The following is a 23958-nucleotide window of genomic DNA, read 5'->3' on the forward strand; positions in this document are numbered from 1 at the left end:
GCTATCAAGAGTCTAACACTCGAGCTAATGGATTCAACATATACCTTGGTGGCATCGGCCAATGCAGCTAGATGTATATGCACATTGGACACGATCACTTTCTCTTCAAACTATGCAGGAGATACATGGACATCTATAGTGGGCACTCTACGTGACTGCATAACTCAGTGTTATGACTCGTCAAAATATATGTTGTGCACATCCACTTCCAAATTGTCCTCAAGGATTTTAGTGTCTCCTTGATCACTTTGGACTTTCTCTGTTTCTGGATCTGGTGAAGCGAGTGGAGTGACCTCTTTATGCTGAGGCATGAGGTCAACGTCATGATCTAACTTGGGTTGAACCATATCTGTGTCCATCTGCTCTAGCATGTGTTCAATATGTTGAGCAAAGTCCTACTCCTATGACTTCTCACCCTATCTGCTATGTGCCAACTATTCGTATGAATCAATAACCTGTATGGGTAAAATTTCATCAATATGTGCATGCTACGCCTCTTGTTGTTCCTGTCCATGTTGTGATTCCTTCTCTTTTTTGCGTAGCTCTTGTTCTTCATTGAGTTGCTACTTCAACTCTTGTAAGTTCTTTTCTGCTTCATCCAGCTTCTGCTTCTCCCTTTTCCTTTGAGCGATCCTTCTGTCACGTTGTCACCTCTTCGCCTCAATCTCCAAAGCTACTTTCAACACAAGTGGATCTTCTTTGAACTTGAAGCTTTGCTTCACCTCTATGTTGTCAGCAACCTTCCTCTTTCCTTTGTCAAGCATAGGTTTTCTTCCCTCTGTTGTTGATGATGATTCTACTCTCTGAGATGCTACTGCCTTCTTCGTTACTAACCACTCTACATCCATACTAACTAGTTCATTGAACCTGGAGAAGTTATAGAATTATCTCCATTGGTCTTCCTCGGGCCAATGACACACCCCATGGATCCAGGGATGATACACTCTCGCATAGTGTTCCTTCACTAAGTAATGTGGGTCATATGGATTGAAACTTCTGGTTTCGAAGGTGAACCTCTTGAATTCCTATGTCTCAGCCTTAGCATGCTTGAGATTCTAGATCTCATACAACTCAATCTGCAAAGGAATTATGGGCCAAGGTGTCTTCTTCTTCTTATGCAGTCTTGTTGACAACCCTGTTGAGATGTGATATGCTCCCTCTTGCATGACCAGCTTATCCATGGAAAAATTTGGTAAAACATTCGGATCCTTCTCTATGTTGTACATCTGAATGAAGGTGCCAAGGGGTGAGGCATACCAATCTGCTATGTCAAAGAATGCCTCCATTGATTCCTACAACATGCAAGGTGGATCCTTCTCTAAGATCATCCTATACACTGGGGTGAAGAAGTGGTATGATAGTTGTATTATAACTCCATGGAAGATACATTCAAAGAACAACATGCAATAAGTGTGCATAGAGGTTTCTGAAGGTGTCCATGCCCAACCCAAGCCTGAGAATTGCTGATGGGCATAGACTACATCAAGTATGTAAGCAGACATGAATAACTTCACTTGCTGACCCTTGGGCTGATGACGGGCTTCTGTTACTTGTTCCTTCAACAAGAGAGCCAACATGTCAGAGCAATTTAAAGGTATCCCTTCATTCACCAGCTAATCCAACACAATCACCCAACTTTGCGGGAAAGTCTTTGTACTCTCCTAGTCATACAAGCAGCATGCAAAGATGACCATGAGTTGATATGCCTTTCGTAGAATCCTTCTCTTTAAACTTGGTTTGGCATTATCCTAAACTTGGACGGCTCTTTCACCCAACTATTACATAGGAAAATGACCTCCTCATTAGATCGAAGGAGAAGGCTAAGATGAATAAAATATTGACCAAGTTCATAGGCCTATTTTCCAAGCTAATGCTCTCCAAGGACTAGCAACATGCTTTATAAAGATTCCTAGCCATGCATCAAGTGCATTAGTCCATAGGGTAGCTTTGTTTGTTGCCTCGGGATGTGCATTAGTCAATTTAAGTGATTTTTTGGAGGTCAAAGGAACAAGTTGACCGAGAAATATCCCTATATCCCTATATCCAAATTTGACTTGTTTGGGGGAATTTCTATTCCTAATGGAATCTACAAATAGTGAAAGAGTGATAAATCATGGAAACATCTCTGATTTTTCCCAAAAGAACTCATGAAGGATTTGGCAAGGCTTATCCTCTCATGCTATATATTTGAGGCTAAGGCCATCATGAAAGGGGTCGAAAGTATTGAAAAGATTTCCTATTGACTGTTGAAGCTTGTATAAGACATTGGCTCTTCAAGTGGTTAAGAAGGGAGAGAGAAAGAGGATTTGGAGGAGTAAGGGAAGACTGATGCAAATGATGGTTGTAATCAATCTTTTCTATCATTAATGTAGACCTGTAGTTGTGTTGTCCACTCCATGGCATTTGTATTGTGATTTACTTACATGTTTATGCAATGCTAATGATTATGAGTAGCATAGATCTATGTAGTTAGATATCCCTATGTACTATTGTATTGATTGTTGAAGTTATATGTTGTGATATTGCGCCTCATCTTTTTTATGTGTAGGTATTGATCTTGGAGCTAACTAAGGGATTTTCCACTCTGCTACATTCCATTCTCCAGAAACACCACACCAAGATCTAAGGTAATGATCCTTCTTCTTACTTTGATTATCATTTCACTACTACAGATATGTGCATGTGTCTTTGGGCCAGCTGCAACTAATTTGACTGTCTTCCAAGGATACCAAGAAGATCCTTGAGGGTATCACTACCACCAAACAACCAACCATTAATCCCTATAACAAAATTGGCGACTCTGCTCGGGACTACACTTAGTTCATGGTTTTCTCCCAGAAAGTTCCCAGATCTCTCTTTCTTCCAGGCCTTCCTATACTTCTTGATCCCCTTTTTGACCACTTAGGATATACAACACCCTTCTCTCTATGCTCAGCCTTAGATATGATCCCCACAGCCTTGTTTTCAAGCCTATTCCTCACTAACACACCCTACCAGTTCAAACAATGCTTTATAAAGCACTGTGGCCTTCTAAACAGAGCGTTAGTGTAGCCACTAACTCTTTGTGTCCTCTGCTACAGTGCGTTAGCCAACTACTTCTTGATAAGAAGGCAGTTTTGTGACCTCATGGGTTGGGGAAGTTTCTTGTAGACTAATTAGGGATCTACAGCGGTGCATGTTTGATTGATATCTATCTCCTGAACAAATTTTTCTTTTTAGGAAAATAGCTTTTATTGCTTAAGTTTTTCATAAAAAGGAAAATACATTTTTTTTTGTACAATTTTTCTACTTACTTGGTTAGATATGCATTTATTTGGTTTTAAAAGTTGTTAGATAGCATTGTAATTTTGTCGGTTGTGCTAGTGTTTTACTGTACTGGATGTATGGTATATATTGATGTATAAATGACTCCTTCCTTGTAGAAGCAACTCATTGATCAAAGTGAAATTTAAAGCATTTTTGTACATGGTTTGAGTTTGAGTCCCACATAACTTCATACGTCAACACCCCCACCGAAGACTTTAGAAAGGTACATTTAAAATTTACATCATATTAAAATCAATCAAAAACTATTTTTTGAGTAAACACATATTAGTTTAGGCCAAGATCTTGGGTTAGGCGGTTGTGAGTTAACTGCTCAAGATCATACACCGAAACTAGTGTCATTAACGACGGAAATCCTTATGCACTCATACTATCCAAGGCCACTCCAGTCAAAGCGAAGCTAAATATGAGACAATATTAGACTATAAATGAAGGTATCCCACCTTTGCTTACATCTCCTTTGGTTATTTTGTGTATCGGGGATCCCTTTGGGGATATCAGAGCTAAGTTGGGGACTCAGGTATCCTGCCCACACAACGTACTATCTATGACTATGTCCCCCCTAGTAGTGTCTGTGATTTGAGGTAACCATAGTGGCCATACTTTTTAGCGATGAACACAAGGTCACTGGGGTAGGCTGCCCTAGTACCTAAACATTGAACCTACTCCATCTTCGGTTTTTGGGAGGGTGCTCATCTTCACGAGAGTACTTCACCCCTTAATCTGAGGTTCAGGTGAAGCTCAAGAGTAATCGTAACTATACATTTTTCCAAATCTCTCTTTTATCCATTGTGATACTGGGTTTCATCTCCAACAAATGGTGGTTATCGGACAGGGTCATACCCTCTACTTGATGATTGATTTCTTTAGATTACTTTTTCTTTTCTAGGTGCCAATTTATTATCACTGAGACTTTAATAAATACCACTGTAAAATCTATTAATAAAATTTATCAGTCGTTGTGGCTACATACAACCCTCATCGTCAATATAGATGACTACAAGGTCTTCCCCCACTAATTGTGGAGGATTTTTTTATCCTTGGTGAGTCGGATTACCCATATTTGGGTAATCAATCTTGAAGATCTCACACTAAATCAGTCTAGACATCCCATGACTCATGTTTACCGAAAGATTTCTTTACTGAAGGTTTCATCCCTCCTTATAATCCTCTGATAATGAATCTATTTGGACTGCTATTTATTCCAGTTACATTTGTACCTCCTATGTCTTCCGTTGAACCTATACCTACAATCCCATCGATGACTAATGGGTCGTGGGATTTTATGGACACTTTTGGCCACCTCCAGTTTCCCAGTGGATAGTTAGTACCACAACTCTGATGGAAAACCTTGATATCCCAACTGTGCGAGGTTTGAGCACTATAGTGATACCCAACATGAGTGGAACCCACTACATATTGGTTTTTGCACCTTTTGTGTCATCTCGGACCTTCGGCAAGCACTCCATATAGTGCTCCTTATAGCGCGGTTAGCATGGGTCGCTTCAATAACCCTTTTAGTTGGAATCCATTTTTTATTTCCAGGCCCCATGTTCAAATGCCTTGGTGCATTGTTCCCAATATGCATATACTGGATGGAAACATTACTGTTCCACCTCCATTTACAAGATAACAGGGAAAGTGATTGATTGACATGAATCCTCCATATGTCAGTCAAGGGTCTATGGCTAATTATGTGGCTAGTGGTATCCCTCAATAAGGTCTCGATCAGTCCATATGGGCACCCCACTCTCAACGTCAAATGAGTCAAGGGGGCACTCCTTATCCTAGCAACACTTATATCCCCCAGCCTAACAACCCCTATGGACAACCACAATATACGATTGTTCCCAAAGGAAATTATTATCCCATGCATCCTATGTATAATTGGTGGGCCCCAATATTGCAACAATAATGCTGCAACTCCTGGAACTCCCTTCTTTACTTTTATCAATCCGGTAGTTTGTAACAAACTTAGAAGCGACAGTGCTGTATGCACAAGTATTAGCTCTTGCCACGGCTGTCACTTGACCAGCTGGCACAAGTCTGCTAGGAGCTTAAGCCAACTTCTATGAGATTTTAGAAGAAGCTTTTTAACTGATGGATGAAAGCTAACTTAAAGGGGGCTAATCTACTTGCAGAAAGAAACTGAAAGCAGAAAGGAAATGCAAACCCTAGAAAACCCTAGTTTTACTGACTAACCCTACTGGTGCAAGAAAAATGATGAAAGCTACAGAAAGGAATGCCATTGACTCTTAGAAAAGTAAAATGCATGTGACTAAGCTACTTCTGAAGTGAAATCTAAAAAGAAACATCTTTTTGTATTTTTGAGTAAGTTGGCAGAATTATTGTGCATGTGCTTTAACTATTTTTAACTGTGCAGAGGTGGATTGGCGAAAGGAAATGCTTGTAGGAGGTCAGGAAGGTTAGAAGAGGGACTAAGGGGTCCCTAGCACCCTTTCAAAGAGTTTCACACTGATCGGATCTCAAGAAACCACTTTCGTGAGCTTCTACAGGAAGTTTGCAAGGGTTCTACAGGATGTTCTGAAATTTGTACAAGATGTTCCGAAAAGAGGATTTTGGAGGGTTGATGGAGGAAAAAAGATGAGAAAGTGGAAATGGAGGTTGGATAAGGATGTTAAGGGGTCTAGGACCTGGTGAATGAGGATAAGGAGAGATTGGATTTGTTCGAGGATGGCGAGAGCAATGTTGGACAAAAATATAGAAATTAGGTCGAATTGGGACAATGTGGCTAATGAAGGGAAGAATCTGAGTTAGAGGACGAAGCAGGTTGCATGGATGGGGTAAGGATAGATGAGGAGGTATCACAGGTGCTCTGCAAGTTATTTCTCAAACTGAACAAACAAAGACTCGGAAAATCAAGGACCTAGCTACTTTAACCTAATTTGTCCTCAATAACAGCAAAGAAAATGAACAAAAGTTTATTTGCAATGAAATCATGTGAAGTAGCTATGAAAACTAAGCAATCATGAACTTGAGCATGTAATCACAACTGGTATCAACTTCTGCAAATGAGAATCTAACACTAATAATTGCATGATGAAGCAAAAACAGTGTTTTTGGTGGCAGCAAGGACACCTTGGTCCCAGCTCATGGTCCCACTGAGGGAGAGGTGAGATCAGAGGTGCTTGATAGCCTTTTTCTAAATATATTCTCTATTATTAACCTATCAAATCAATCTGAACATGAAAATTTATTTTAATCATCAAAAGCAACCTAAATAACAAAACAAGATTTTAACCTAAATAATAGATTTTATTCTAAGAATGCAACAAAGACACATCAAAGTACACAAAGGAGGTACTGGGCACTTGAGTTGGGCCCAACCCCAAGAGCTAAAGCCTCCTAAGGAAGATTAGAGCTGGTGCAAAGCTGGATTCATCTTTATTGAGCAAGAAATAATAGTTACATCCCAAAAAGTGTTCACAAGAAAAAGCTTGAAAATGTTCTGAAATGCAGAGCTAACCTACTGCCTAAAGAATGACTAAAATCGAACTTCCAACTAGCTAAATTTTGCCTAAAAAGTGACTAACTGAAATGAGGCCTAAGCCTTCTTATTTATACAAATTAAGGACCCCAACAGCCCTCCTAAACTTTAGATACTTGGTTGCCAAAACTTGTAGTTAACAGCACCTTTACTAGCCCTTGCTTGGCTGCCCTTGTGATAATTGATGTGGTGGCCCTTGAACTTCGAGCTGATGGTGAAGAATTCAAGGTAAGGGCCCATAAATGAAGGGGAAACCTTCCTACAAATCATCTCCCTTTCTTTTCCATGAATTTGGTTGCCAAGTGCTCATTAAAACCTTTGATTTTGTCTCAAAATTGACCAAAAAACTACACAAACCACCCATTAGACTTGTTGGCATAATGACTAACCCAATTCACTCTATTAGCATAAATATAATCAAAACACATGAAATAAAATGATGAGAATGGTGGATTAAGTCGAATTATGAGGCTAGATGAGCCCATATAATTATCCGTTTTTGGGGCTCATCATCACCCCCTACTGAAAGTATTGCTCATCCTCTGAGAAACTAATCTGTCTCTTCCTGTTTGATGGCCCTAGTGGCCTCCCTGTCATGCCAAGCTTCTGAAGTGATGTCCTCTTCTTGGTCATAAAACCATGCTTTTCTCTCTACTTCTTCCCACTACCTGTGCTCCTTTTCTTGTAGCGGTTTTGTTAGTGCCTCAACCTCAGCCGTCAGCTTGTCCTCTCTTTGTTGTTCATCAGATGTTTTCTTGTCTTTCCTTCTTCCTATGATTGTTTGGCCACCTTTTCCTCCAATTTCTTGGTCTCTCTTATCTTAGCTCGAGTTTCCTGTAGAGAATTTTTAGCTTCCTGTAGAATTGTCTTTGAGTCCAACATCTGAATTCTCTCTCTCCAAGTGAAGGTTTTTGGCTTCCTCATTCATAGGTGATGGATATCTTTGAAGGAGACTCCTCCTTTTGTTTAGCTGTTGTGTCCTTAATGACAATTTGCTCCTTTGACTATGGATGGGCTCTGCCTACCTTGATCTGTGTACTCCTTCGTGCTTTAAAGTACATGGAGGTTTGCCTCTTTCTCTTCCTTTTTGGTCTTGGAGGTGTGCTAATGGTGGCAAGCACGGTTGCTGCCTCCCTAGCCAAAATCTCAGGTGATTTCTCCTCTTGCTCTTACGTTTTCATGTTTCCTGTAGAAATTGTTTCCATGCTTCCTGTAGAAAGTCTGGTGTCAATTGTTTTGGTCTGCTTGGCTAGATGTGTCCTTTTTTTTAATTTTTGTGTGGTTTCCTTGGTTGTGACAACTTTCATTTGGGCTTTCTTGGCATTTTTCTTCCCAACCTTTTTCCTTTTTCGCTCTCTCTGTTTTTGCTGTTGTATCCTTTTCTGTCTCATGCTCAGCGGTCATGTAAAATTCCTCTTTTTCCTTCTGTTCTTCCTCTGTTTTTCCCTCTGGTTGAATGTCTTGTGCTCCCTCATCAATTTTATTCTCAATTTCTTCAGTTGGCATGGTGTTGAGTTTGTGTTTGAACCAAAAAAAAGAAAATGCTCAACTGGAAAAAAACACAGTCAATCACCGAAATAGAGGACAGTTGAATTCAGTCTTTTTTGAAACCAAGAAGGAATTTTTCATGTTCTCTTAACAACATCAAATGGCAGTAATTCCCTTGTGTTAAACTGCTATCACCTCGAATTGGCCTGTCCGTTTATGACAGAAATCTTTTACAGATCAGAGCATAAGGACACTGGTTTTTTCAACACAATGATAGATATGTAAATTCGGGTTTTTCCACACACACAGGTTGGTCTCTACTGCTGCATGTCTTCCTTGCAAGGGAATTTTTTATTTTCTCTTTTAAAACTGATGAGGAGATTTCGGATGCAGAAGAAAAAAATGGGTAAACTCAGTGAATCATGCAGGTAGGCTTCCACTGTTCTCAATGCACAGGCAGACTTTTTACTCTCATTTTTCAATTTAACGCTGTGTTCAATTCACCATTTTGCACCAAAAAATCATGCACAAGGAAGTTTCCTCGATCCTACCTCGTTTTGAGCTTGAAATTCACTAAAAATCCCAGGTTTGCTTTCTGCACGGTTGTTTTCTGCGTTTCCTATAGAAGCCTTCCTGTAGAACGAAACTATGCTTCCTGTAGAGCCTGATAGGGGGGAGATTTAAAAAAAATCGGCAGAAATCTTGAAAAATCAGGCAGGAATCTTGCAGAGGACCATTGGTTAACTGATCTGGAAGTGGTGGATGCGTGCTTCAGTTGTGACTGCAGTTGAACAAAGAGTGGTAAGAGTTTCAGCCGAGCATCATTTAATTCTAGCGTGATTCGTGGTGAGGGAGTGAGGTGGCCAGGTGTATGTGGCCACATGCAAACTGCAGTGCTATTATGAATTGTATGTTCTCTTCTTGTTAATCACTTCATGTCAGTTGCACTGGAGTTCAAATGGCTAACACTACTTGTTTTTTTTTAATTTCACGTGAGTTGTCTATACACGTACGCTGCATGATTTCTGGCTGAGCGCTAGAGAACTGGACAAGGAATTGTCGGCTTAATCCCACCATTTCATTCATTTATGAACTTTTGAATCATATTGATGCAAATAGAGGAACTGTTTTAGACACATACTTGTAAGTCGACGTGCTGCTGGGTCCTTTTTCGCTGTTGCATGCTCACATTCCCTTGCTGCATGCCTGGATCCTTTATGCTATAAGCTTTTTGGTGTATGATGTGTGGTTATTTTTCTTGTGCAGGTATACTCTGGCCAGATCTACGCTGCAGGAGCATGCTTCAACGTTTTAATTTTCACCCTCATGCTATTGACACTAAATTTTCACAGGACAGAAACTTGTTTTCTCCATTTCTCCCGAACAATAGACTGGATTGATCTGAAACTTTCTGAGCATGTTCCTATCATCATTATGCACCTCCCATAGCAAAATTGTGATCAATGGATGCTTTCCAAAAAAAATGAAAATGGCTGAAGATTATAGAGGTCAATTTCTCGAAAACCGTGCATCGAAATTGGCTGAAACTTCTTGGGTAGGTTACTATCACCCATATGCATCTCCCCATGAAACAGGTTTTGAAATGAATGCGCGGATATGGAGAAAATGCAAAAATGGATGAAGGTGATGGAGGTTGATGTTTTGGAAACCGTGCACCGGAATTGGCTGAAATTGCTCTAGCATGTTGCCAGCATCCCTATACAACTCCCCATGTAACAGTTTTGCAAATGGATGCACGGTTTTCAAGCTAGGGAAAAAACAAATTTCAGCACTATGTGTTTTTGCTTCCAAGCATTCTGCAGATTTTTGCATGGTAAGAAAAAATGAGCTTGGGTTGTGATGCAAGCATGGAAATGATGGAGGAGAGGTTTTAGGATTGTAGGAGGACTTATGAACCTGTGAGGAAGCTATCATGTTCACCAAACTGCCTTTTTGAAATCCATTTCTAGCTTCCTGTATAAATCCTGTAATTTCTACAGGAACTTCCTGTAGAACACGCAGTTTTTAGGAAATAAGCACAATGAGATGAAAAAAATGATGGAGAAGAGTGAGGGATGGAAACATGGATGCTTGCAGGCCTCATGGACATATTCCTCTCCTTTTGGTCCTCTTCAGAGATCAATTTTGGCTTGTTTGTAGGCTTCCTGTAGAAGACACAAAACTTCCTGTAGAAGGCACAGAACTTCCTCTGTCTCTGTTTTGAGCGATCCTCCTAACCTGCAATGTCCTTGCTACAACCTGCAATTATTCAATGGAAATTAGGTTTATTTTTCTTTTTCTTTTTCTCTTGTTTTTTTTTTGAAAACAACTAGGGCGCCTCATGGAGGTTTTGACCCTAATTGCCTGCCCTAGGTGCCTCCAAGGGAGATTTTCACCCAGGGATCTTATTCTCTTTTTTTTTTCAACCCATTGACCGCTTCATGGAGGTTTTCAATCAATGAGCCAATCTGAGGCGCCTCCGAGGAGGTATTCAACTTAGATTTTTATTTTCCTCTTATTTTCATTTTTTTCTTTTTTGTTTCTTTTTTTCCTACCCTACCCTACTTGAAAAACAACATCATTTTCAAGTATAAGAATACTTCCAATGGAGCCATGTGCGCATCGAGATTAGAGACAAAATGATGTGGAGGCTTGTAACAACCCATCTATAAATAATTAACTAATATAAAGTTTTAAACTTTATATTAAAACAGATATGATAAACTTCATATTAAATTAAATATAAATTAAACTTTATAATAAAAATAAAAGTAAGACCTTATATAAAAGGGGACGCATAAACCAAACCTGGCTATATAACAAAATACATGTATAAACAAAAAGGATCAGATTGATAATATCTGCGGGTCTGAAATGCATGCGAAGGCGTGGCGGGAGGAGGAAGAGCGGTGGCTGCAGGCGGGAGGGCGGCCACCACCAAGCCCGCAATTATAAAACTGCAGATCTGAGCCGGGCACAGGGGGGGAGAACGGAGGAAAAAGGAGGAGGAGAAAATCAGGAGAGAACCAGGAGGGCAAACCAGAGGAAGAAAATTGACCATTGGAAGAGCTTTAGGCATTCTGAGGTTCTGGGCACGGGGGACAGTGAGCTCCTGTGAGAAGCTTACTGGATTGAGCAGCTAGACTCTGCTCAATCTAGTTGGGTGGAATTGGTCTCCTGATAATTGGAGCAGAGCAGTGGCAGCATCATCAACTACACCAGATCAGATAGCAGTCCAGGTAGGTACCTGCTTTTAATTTTTACTGTTTCTGCATTTCAGTTTTATTATGGTTATTACAAGGCTTGAAATGCATGCTTTGACAGGGATCCGGATTTCAGAGACCAAATGATCTGGCTTTGAAGGGATCAAACATAGCTGAGGAAGAGAGTACTGCTACAACTTGGTGACCGTCTGGAACCATATCTCAATATAGCTTTGATATCCTTGGTGCTTTTACTGATCTGGATCATTGTCCATGTCACCTTCTATCATGAACTTCACATCTTCCTCTTTTTGCTGATGTTTCTCTTGACTACATGAAGGATGTGATGGTAACCATGAGGAAGCTCTCTCGATCTCTGATTCTGATGTCTTCTCTTCGTCAAGTGCAGCCCATGGTTCTTTGATCTCCTCTTTTGAATCTTCTTTTACTGGATGTGATCCTTCAATGCTGTCAATATAATCTATTTTCTCCAATACTCTTCTTGAGCTCTGGTGAATATCATTGAGCTCAAGAGGAGTTGTTTGGAAGTGTTGTACCTCAGCTTTGCAATTGGGTTGAGCTACTCCCATGGGCAAGTTTGGAAATGGTGGTACGGGTAGTTGAGTGGGGGTGTATGTTTGAGATGGATGTGGATGGGGTTGCGGTTGGGTATGAGCGGGAGGAGTGTTGTACTGGGGCCTCCACCCCTGATGAGGTGCATTCCACTGAGGTTGTGGCTAAGCATAAGAGTGAAATGAATGAGCAACTAGAGAAGCATGGTATTGAAGAGGATACAACCAAGGAGGGGGTGTGGACCAAGAAGGATGAGCAGGGGGACCCCAAGAAGGCATGGAAGTGGCTTGATTGGGGTCATAATAGGTCTGGGATGTCCCTTGCATTCCCTGCTGGTAGGGTATGGGTCCATGTGGCCTCCTTTGGTTCATATAATAGAGTGATTCAGTGGCTCCTTTGGCTTTCTGATATGTAGCTTTAAGCCCGGGCAAGGAAGGGCACTGATTCGTAGGATGGTCTCTTTCACAGACAAAACAAACTTCTATAGAGTGCAATGGACATTCATTCCTAAGATGCTTTCTAGTGCACCTGGGACAAAAGATGGCCAAAGCCCTCTTGGCTTCCTCTTGCTTCCTTTGGATCTGCGAGGTATCCCGTTGCATGGCAAGAAACTACCTCATATCACTCTTGAAATTCTCCATCTGATTTGCAAATTCATTTTTGGATAAGGTACTGCTCCCAACATTTTTTTTTGTAGCCATTTGCTTCAGAGGAATGTTTTCTTCTTCTTCTCCCCTAAATGTTCTTCAAATATGTCTTGCTGTCCACCTAAGGGTTCTTTAATCACAACCATCGAAGAAGAGAGAAGGTTGGCTGTGTGAAGCAGTGGGGGTGTTGTGCAATCATTTTTCTGAATTATCTCTACTCCTACAAGGCATGAAAGGAAGTCTTTTTGGTTGATTTTTGTTTTTTGTTTTTTTTTTCAGCTTGTACCTGCAAAACTAAAATAGATTGAACTGCAAATAACTAGAATCTATCTTTCTGAAATGCAAATGTGGAATTGAAATGAAAGCAGGAAAGTACTAATCTATTTTGCTGAAATGAAATTGCGGGAATGAAATGCTAGGCTACGCTTGCAAAATTGAAATTGTGGAATCAAAATGCTATTCTACGCTTGCAGAATTGAAATTGTAGAATTGAAATTTATGAAAGTAGGAAATGTCTAATCTACTTTTGCGGAAATGAAATTGCAGAATGGAAATGAAATAAACTACTTAGCAGAAGGTTGTAGTAGAAAATAGAAGAAAAGCAGCAATCACCAATACTCTGACGCTTCCCTTGCAACGGTGCCAAAAAGAATGGTGGGCCCCAGTACTGCAGCAATAATGCTGCAACTCCTGGAACTCCCTTCTTTACTTTTATCAATCCAGTAGTTCATAACAAACTTGGAAGCAACGGTGCTGTATGCACAAGTACTAGCTCTTGCCGCGGCTGTCACTTGATCAGCTGGCACAAGTCTGCTAGGAGCTTAAGCCAATCTCTATGAGCTCTTAGAAGAATATTTTTAACTGATGGATGAAAGCTAACTCAAAGGGGGCTAATCTACTTGCAGAAAGAAACTGAAAGCGGAAAGGAAATGCAAACCCTAGTTTTACCGACTAACCCTACTGGTGCAAGAAAAATGATGAAAGCTACAGAAAGGAATGCCATTGACTCTTAGAAAGGTAAAATGCATGTGACTAAGCTACTTCTGAAGTGAAATCTGAAAAGAAACATCTTTTTGTATTTTTGAGTAAGTTGGCAGAATTATTGTGCATGTGCTTTAACTGTTTTTAACTGTGCAGAGGTGGATTGGTGAAAGGAAATGCTTGCAAGAGGTTAGGAAGGTTAGAAGAGGGCCTAAGGTGTCCCTAGAACCCTTACAGAGAGTTTCACAGTGATCGGCTCTCAAGAAACCACTTTTGTGAGCTTCTACAGGAAGTCTGCAAGGGTTCTATAGGATGTTTTGAAATTTCTACAGGATGTTTTGTAATTTCTACAGGATGTTCCGAAAAGAGGATTTTGGAGGGTTGATGGAGGAAAAATGGTGAGAAAGTGGAAATGGAGGTTGGATAAGGATGTTAGTGGGCCTAGGACCTAGTGAATGAGGCTAAGGAGCGATTGGATTTGTTCAAGGATGGCGAGAGAAATGTTGCACAAAAAAGTAGAAATTAGGTCGGATTGGGACAATGTGGCAAATGAAGGGAAGAATCTGAGTTAGAGGATGAAGCAGGTTACATGGATGGGGTAAGGATAGATGAGGAGGTATCATAGGTGCTCTGCAAGTTATTTCTCAAACTGAACAAACAAAGAGTCGGAAAATCAAGGACCTAGCTACTTTAACCTAATCTGTCCTCAATAACAGCAAAGAAAATGAATAACAGTTTATTTGCAACGAAATCATGTGAAGTAGCTATGAAAACTAAGCAATCATGAACTTGAGCATGTAATCACAACTGGTATCAACTTCTACAAATGAGAATCTAACACTAATAATTGCATGATGAAGCAAAAACAATGTTTTTGGTGGCAGCAAGGACACCTTGATCCTAGCTCATGGTCCCACTGAGGGAGAGGTGAGATCAGAGGTGCTTGATAGCCTTTTTCTAAAGATATTCTCTGTTATTAACCTATCAAATCAATCTAAACATGAAAAGTTATTTTAATCATCAAAAGCAACCTAAATAAAAAAACAATATTTTAACCTAAATAACAAATTTTATTCTAAGAATGCAGCAAAGACACATCAAAGTACACAAAGGAGGTACTAGGCACTTGAGTTGGGCCCAACCCCAAGAGCTAAATCCTCCTAAGGAAGATTAGAGCTGGTGCAAAGCTGGATTCATCTTTATTGAGCAAGAAATAATAGTTACATCCCAAAAACTGTCCATAAGAAAACACTTGAAAATGTGTTGAAATGCAGAGCTAACCTACTGCCTAAAGAATGACTAAAAAATGACTAAAATCGAACTTCCAACTAGCTAACTTCTGCCTACAAAGTGACTAACTGAAATGAGGCCCTAAGCCTTCTTATTTATACAAATTGAGGACCCCAAAAACCCTCCTAAACTTTAGGAACTCGGCTACCAAAACTTGTAGTTAACAGCACCTTTATTAGCCCCTGCTCAGCTGCCCTTGTGATAATTGATGTGGTGGCCCTTGAACTCTGAGCTGATGGTGGAGAATTCAAGGTAAGGGCCCATAAATGAAGGGGTTACCTTCCTACAAATCCTCTCCCTTACTCTTCCACGAATTTCGCTGCCAAGTGCTCATTAAAACCTTTGATTTTGTCTCAAAATTGACCAAAAAACTGCACAAAGCACCCATTAGACTTGTTGGCATAATGACTAACCCAATTCCCTCTATTAGCATAAATATAATAATAAAATTGCAATAAAATAATGAGAATGGTGGATTAAGTCGAATTAGGAGGCTAGATGAGCCCATATAATTATCCATTTTTGGGGCTCATCAATAATGTTGGGAACAATATGATGGGAGTACCACAAGGACCCTCAACTCATTTGTCATCACCTTGGTCTGAATCAGGGGCATCCAATAACTTGCCTTTCTTAGCAACACTTGACATCCTCAATTTGTACAAACTCACCAATGGCTTTGTCTGTCACAACTTACTTTGGCCTCCAATCCCGCACAAAATTCCCATAGACATCTCGAAGTTCGAAGAGAAACAAAGGGAGGATCATGGTACGCACATCACCACCTATCATTTATGGTGTGTTTCTAACTCCATGGTGGATGATAGTATCTAGTTTCAGCTCTTTCCCCACACCCTTACTGACAATGCATACAAGTGGTACATTGAGTTACCATGTGTCAATCAATACCTTTAGTGCTTTAGCGATGGAATTTTTAAAGCACTTTCAGCTACTCAGCTGCTATGAAACTAGGTCGGAAATCGTTACTTCTTTACGTTAAGACACTGCCACCCAAATCTCTGATCACATCCATGAATGGAGAAGTGGGTGAAGGCTAGTGAAATATCCCCTCCCATATTATTTATTAGTAGATTGGTTCTGCAAATAGATTCTCCCTTAAACTACTAAGGATGTTGCCTTAGGTGGTGTGATCATAGAAGACCAATCCATTCGTCATGCCCATCACTTAGATTTGATTTATTCACAGTCTGGCACATTATACAACATCATTCCCAATGTCCCTATAAATTCCAATGATCTCGCTACTCAACGACCTAGTTCACACATTGATGGTATTATTGGCGCTACCTTTGGGGCCATTGTAAAACAACTTAGCGGTCACATTGCCCAGTTTTTAGTTGACCCCACTACCCAATCGACTGCTCTTCCTACCTCTGCTATAAACTCTCTACAGTCTACAAAAAAACCCAATGGTAAGAATAAGAAGAACAATAAAAAGACAGCTCCTTCGGAAGAGCAATTATCCAAGCAGTCCAACCTAAAGCAGAAAGTTGATGCACCTCCTAATAGTGGAAAGGACAAAGCTATAAATTTCCCTTGCAAGATCTGTGTGGAAGACTATATGACACATCGTTGTCCACGTCTCCACGAATGCATAGATCTCCTTTCTCAAAGGGACATTGGCTAGACCCCTGCGGTCCTAGAAAAACCTTTCCTTGCTCAGCAGCAATAACATCTTATTGCAAACCAACCTCAATCCCTGCAAGGGGGCAATGGTGGTTTGCATCATCCTTTAGCTGGTGAAGTACCATCCACCGTTTACACCTTTGAAATGGTCAATCTTCAAACTAGAGCCAAAACTTATGGAGCTCTAGTTGCTAATGCTAAGGAGGCCTCCTGAAATCAAAACCCATCAACGCCTAATGATCTTCATATCGAAAGGCCGGTTGCTAATCTTCTAATTTTTCCCCCAAAAGGGTCACTTCATCGCACAATGCATAATACATTTGCACGTTCTACCCAAAACTACAATATTGTAAAATATTTGGTGCAAGCACTGTCAGCTATGTCGGTGCTTGAAGTATTGCAAACCTGTCCAACACAAAGGAAAGCTCTACTTTCGGAAATTGGTGGGGTTGACCCTCAGGATTCCATGCTTGCAATTTTCGACATGGAAAAATGTAAACCTCCCCTTTCACACCAGCTTGCATTTCAGGTGCAAATATTTTCGAGAGGATGAGGGTTACATAGAACTGTCATTGACAAAGGTCCTTCAACCTACATCATGTCGGCTTCATGTTGGCTTGCCTTAGGTTGTCCAACCCTCTCATCGCCATCAAATTCCTTTAAAGCTTTCAATGACCACACTTTCATCCCAAAATTTTACCTTGCTAGCTACCCCATCACTTTGGGTGGGAAAATGGTAACGGTGGACATCGATTTCATGGATAGAAAACTCAACTATAATCTATTGTTTGGTCACACTTGGACTTATGCCATGACTGCCATTGTGTCTACTATCTTTCATATGATCCTATTTCCATTGGATGGAAGGATAGTTACAATGGACCAGCTATCCTTTTTCACCCCATAATACTCCCTATTACCTAGTGGCTTTGTACCCTTAGTGGGTGGTATTCCTAACTCTTACATTAGTATCAGGACCATTTTATTGAAGGGCTCTTCCCTAATGGGTTTCTTTCTTCTCCCACTACCCACGGTTCCACAGACAGTCTCTATGGTCTCACCTATTCCTCCTGAACTGATCGATCCTTGGATCCTCATAGCACATTCAAGCACTAACTCTTACAGAGAACAAACTCCGCTGTCACCAGCTGAATTGGCCTACTAAGCCATTCAATTTGCATCCAAATCTCTCATCACTTTGGTCATGACTAACGGTATCACCTCCACTCCCATAAATACTCCCTCTAACAATCTCCTCAATCAAGTCCTACCTTTCGACGAGGCTATTTGAGAGATCATGTGTTTAGAGGAGCAACCTTGGGAGGATTCTCACCATCACGTTTCAATATCTGATTCAGACATGATACCCATACAAATCCTATCCTTTGACACACCTGAAATCATTCCCTCGATTTATACAACAATCCAAACTTTGGATTCGAAAGGGAGAATGGGCAATCTTTCAAAGATATTGCTCATCGATATTTTAGTCAAGACAGGAAACGTGGAAAACATCTATATTGGAGCCAATTGCACTCCAAGGAAATTGCAAGCTTCACCTGCCTTTTCAAGAAATTATACAGTGTATTTGCTTGGTCTTACGAGGAAATTCCCAGCATAGATCCATCTATTATCAAGCATGAGATTAAGATCTTTCATATATCCCATTCCCTTAATGGAATGGGTTTCCAATCTGGTTCCTGTAGGTAAGAAACAAGGTACCATCCATGTCTGTTTCGACTACCAGGGGTTGAACACTGCTTGCCCAAAAGATAATTATCCGACACCGTTGATCAACCAAATCATCAATGACTACATCATTTATGAGTCCTTCTCATTTATGGATGGTTTCTCAGGTTATAACCAGATCACCCTAAAACCTGTGGACCAGCACAAAACTGCTTTCATTTGCCCTTGGGGAATATTTTCATATCGAAAACTCTCGTTTGGTTTAAAGAATGTTGGAGAAACATTTCAACGGGCAATGGACTATGCATTCCACGATATCATACATATTGTTTATGGTTACTTGGATGACCTTCCAACCCATTCCAAGAAGCGAACTCAACACCTAGTTCATTTACGAGCAGTTTTTCTTAAGCGCAGGTTCTATAATGTACGTCTGAATCTAGATAAATGTGTTTTCTTTGTCGATTTTGGATGCCTACTTGGTTTTGTTGTCTCTAAGTATGAGATTAGGGTTGATCCTGATAGGGTAAAGGAAATTACTCAATTTCCTGAACCACGATCCATTTTGCAACTCCAATGTTTGCAAGGGAAAGCAAACTTCTTATGATGGTTCATTGTAAATTATGATGATTTGATGAAATGCTTTATGCGCCTACTAAATAAGGGAGTTCCATCCTTGTGGGATGATCAAACCCAATGATCATTGGATACCTTGAAACAGGTACTTATATCATCCCACTGCTTAGTGCTCCCAGTTATGGCCACAAATTTCTCCTCTATCTAGCAGCCTCGCCATTCTCTATTGGAATGGTGTTGGTCCAACTCATGATGACCTAAGGGAGAATGTGATATATTATCTTTCAAAAGGCCTGGTGGGGCCCGAACTCAGATATTCACATGTGGAAAAGTTGTCCTTGGAAGTTTTCTTTTTTGTCAATCGAGTCTGACATTGTATACTGCTATGATAGACTACCTTCGTCACTTTGGAAAATTCCATGAGACACATTTTGTCTTGTCAAGTCATTGGAGGAAAATATTCCAAATGGATAGTCATCCTTTAGTAATTTGATTTGGTTTTTTCCACTCCCAAGGCAAAAATATCCTCAGTCTTCACCGAACTATTGTCAGGTCTTCCAATTGTCGATCCAAATGAGATAGCTCACGATCCTCTCCTAGATGAATTTATCTATCTAATCGACTCTACTGACCCTTGGTATGGTGACCTTCTTGTCTACCTCCAAGTGCAACGTTTCCACCCTGAAATATCATCAGGTGACCGTCATCGCATCTGCCACGAAGCTCACACTATTTAGTGTTGAATAATAATTTATATTATCATGGCACTGATACAGTTCTTTGACATTCCCTCACTCATGAAGAGGTGAAACACATTTTAAATGACTGCCATGCTGGGGCATGTGGCGGTCATCTTTTTGGCATGTCTACTGCTTAGAAAATTTTACACATAGGATACTACTAGCCAACCTTGTTCAAAGATTGTATCAAGGCAATCCAACAGTGCCACCCTTGTCAAATATTTACAAAGAAAATGTGCGCTTCATTGGCCCTACTACACCCGGTTATCTCCATTGGAACCTTTGCCAAATGGGGTATTGACTTCGTCACATGCAACCCCACTTCCTCTGCTGGACACAACTATATTATTGTAACTGTGGACTATTTCATGAAATGCGCTGAAGCCCTTCCCACTTTTTGGGTCGATGGAGAAACCACGGTATTATTCCTATTTAATCAAGTTATCTGTTGTTTCGATGTGGTCTGCATGATCCTTATAGACCATGGGTCTCATTTTCAAAATCACATGATGCCTGAGTTAACATCGTTGCTCAGTTTTTGCCAGGATCAATCGTCCTCCTACTAACCCCAGGCTAATGGCCAAGTAGAATCCGTTAATGGCGTCTTAAAAACCATGATCTACAGGTTAGTAGGTAATCACAAAATCCACTAGCACCACATGTTATATCATGCACGATGAGCATATTGAACTTCAGTCAAAACCACTACAAGATTTACACCATTTCAACTCTCTTGTGGCCTGGAAGCGGTTCTACCCATCGAGTGTCAGATTCCTTCCCTAAAAATTGTTGCTGAACTCTTGCTTGACACCACTGCTAAAGAAGAGCACTTGCTACACCTCAGTCAACTAGATGAAACCCGTTGAGATGCTGAATTGGCACTCGAAGCCCACAAGTGGCGGGTCAAAGCCCAATAGGACAAAAAGGTCAAGCCCCATTCTTACGAAGAAGGTGATCTTGTTTTTCTCTATGATCAAAAACATGATCTCTTGGGGGCAGGAATGCTTCAACCCTTATGTATTGGTCCATATGTCATCACCAATGCCCTCTCAAAAGGGGCATATGAACTTTAGGACTGTGAAGGAATTGTTGTACAGATGTCTTCATTACCCTTACATAGGATACACTGATCGTTCCATTCGTCACACACGACACATTGCATCGGTTGCTTGGGTCATTTACACACTTGAGTCAGAACTAATTTGTTTTGGGGGAGTCTTTCTTGGTACTGCCACCAACAATATTTCTAAGTATATGTCTATAATTTCACTTCTCATGGAAGTCTCATATAGAGCCATCTCCAATATGGTGGTCAGGTTAGAATCTCAGCTTGTCATTATGTAGTATACAAATCATTATCACATTTGCAATCCAATCTTGTTATGTCATTATTTAAGGTTACAACTATTGGAACATTAATTTGAGCTTATTAAATATGAACACATTCCTCAAGAATTTAATGCAGTTGCTGATTCATTGGCAAACTAAATATTAGATTGGAATATGTCTCATTTATTATAGATACATGTATGGAAGTAAATATTTACACAGTTAAAAATTTACTAAAACATTTAAAAACATTTACATCATAAAAAATGCCAATATATATATATATATATATATATATATATATATATATATATATATATATATCGAATCTAGTCTTTTACATCAGAAAATTTCCCAAAACTTGGGTGTTTCTATGTACAAAATGGCTACTAAGCCTCGCTATAAATACCAGTTGGCTATACCATGCGCCTACTAAAAGAGCCTACTACTCATGAAAAGTAAAAACAGCTCTAGCTATCCTCCGAAGAGGAACCAGAAACCACTCAGGCACACTGATGGTGTGGCGCTGCATATGAGTGGGAATCTCCCTCATGGGAAGTGGGGGAATGCACATGCTCATGCCTTTGAGGTTCCTCAAAACCTTGCAGAGACTCTGTGTATCGTCCCCATATTCAGAAACTGCTACTGTTACGCTAGCTCTAGGTAGTCGGTCCCGTCACCTCGTTTAGTGAGGCATGCTTGCAGGTCTTACTGCTACCACATTTGTGTCAAGAATAATATTCATGTCAATACTTGTTACCCCATAACAAAGAAAACATTACATAAACATTCAAAAGCTAAAAAATAATTTGAGGTACTCTAAAAAAACCTTCTTACCTTGAGGCCCCCAATGTGTACAAGGTGGCAGTATCAAGTCTGGATCTCCAGTAAAGTCCATGCCTATGCTATATGTCATCAAAAGAAAGAAATATGCCTACTTAAGATGGTCGAAATGAGGTAGATAACTTCTTGGATGCATTTGAAAGGGAGGTTCCAGAAAAGGAACGCTTCCAAGCCTTGTACTGGGTACTGCGTGCTACGTCTGCAAGATGGTGGGCTATGCATAAAGGAAGATTTGATGATTGGCGCGAATGCAGGAGAATGATGCAAGCATGATTTGGGAAGGCTAAGATGTGTCTGATAGACAAGTATGATGGGGAGGATGATCCGCATGTGCATCTGGCCAAGTGGATGCAGCCTATGGAGAAAGGCCACAAGCTAAGTGGGTACACTTGTTCTGTCATACCCTGGATGTTATCCCAATGAATTGGTATATAGAAACATAGCTCTACCATGGGATAGGTGAATGGGATATCCTACGTGAAGGATTCATGATGACATTCAGTTTTGAGGATGGATTTGACAGCATTGATGAAGCACTACAAGAGGTGAAAGCAACCATCTTTAGGATATCACAGGATCCTTTAGACCAGATTCGGTCTAAATAGGCTACTCAGCTGAGTCGTGTGTTGGAATGTTATAATGTAACTGCTAAGGAGGAGGATGAGGATCCACAGAAGATTAACATTCTAGAAATAAAAGGCCAGTACAAGGTTCAAGGACCACAGATTGAGAACCCTGACATAACTGCGCCGGTGAAAACTAAATAGGTGAACATTGGTACAGAGGCATAACCCAAATTCGCAAAGATTGGAGACTACTAGGATGACGTGACAGTGGATAAGGTCACTGAATTACCCCACGAATATCAGGTCTTATTCCCAACCAAGTTTACAAATTTAAAAGGAATAATCAAAGATATAGGAGTAATGAAGATCACGTTAAAACTCGACACGAAGCCAGTTAAGCAGAGACCTTACCACTTAAATCTGAAATACAAGGAGAAGGTCCATCTAGAACTAGACAAAATGCTTGCAGCAGGTATCATTGAGCTTGTGGAAGAATCCAAGTGGGTAAGTCCAATGGTGGTGCAAGAAAAGAAGCAGAAGGATGAGATAAGGATATGCGTGGATCTCAGAAAACTAAATGACGCTTGTGTGCATGATCCTTTCACAACTCCATTCACGGATGAAATGCTGGACAATGTAGGTGGTCAAGAAGTGTATTCTTTCACCAATGGGTTCTCTGGGTACCACCAAATCAAAATTATGCTGGAGGATAGGAGCAAGACAACCTTCGCAACTGAATGGGGTTGATTTTAATATACTGTAATGCCATTTGGATTGAATAATGTGCCTGCTATCTTTTCACGTGTGGTTTTTGCGGAATTTGAGTATATTCATAAGTTCCTGGAGGTTTATTTTCATGACTGGATTGTATTTGGGCTATTTAAGTGCCATGTAGTGTGCTTGTGTTTGATGTTGGATACCTGTCGAAGATACTAGATTGCGCTCAACCTCAAGAAGTGTTTGTTTTCTGTTCCTTTTGGGAACCTATTGGGGCATGTGGTTTGTTGACAAGGGCTGATGGTAGATCCCATGAAGATTGGAGTGATTCTGAACATGGAAGCGCTGAGAAGTGTGAAACAATTGCACGCTACTCTGTGGCATACGGGATATTATAGGAAGTTTATCAAAGGCTATGCCCAGATCACCGTGCTAATGCAAAAATTGTTGAAGAAGGATGCCACATTCTGCTAGAATGATGCCTATAAGAAAAGTTTGGATATATTGAAAGGAAAGATGGTTACAACACCAACTCTAGTCTTCTCGAACTAGAAGAAAGAGTTTCATGTCCATGTCGATGCGTCATGTATAGCACTGGGGGCAGTACTAACACAGGATGGTCGAAAAGGCTTTGATCACCCTATCACATTCGCAAACAGTAGATTATCCAAAGCGAAGAAAAATTATTCCACTACTGAGCGTGAAGGGCTAGCTATGGCATATGTGCTCCAGAAGTATTGAAACTAATTTCTAGGAGGCTACTTTAAGATGTATACAGATCAATCTGCGCTAAAGTACTTGGTCAATAAGCCTATGTTGGGGGGGGGAATTTGCAGA

The sequence above is a fragment of the Pinus tabuliformis genome, chromosome 6, assembly GCF_031772625.1.
Source record: "Pinus tabuliformis cultivar Carrire ecotype Pingquan chromosome 6, CPIR1, whole genome shotgun sequence".
Taxonomy (NCBI): Eukaryota; Viridiplantae; Streptophyta; class Pinopsida; order Pinales; family Pinaceae; genus Pinus; species Pinus tabuliformis.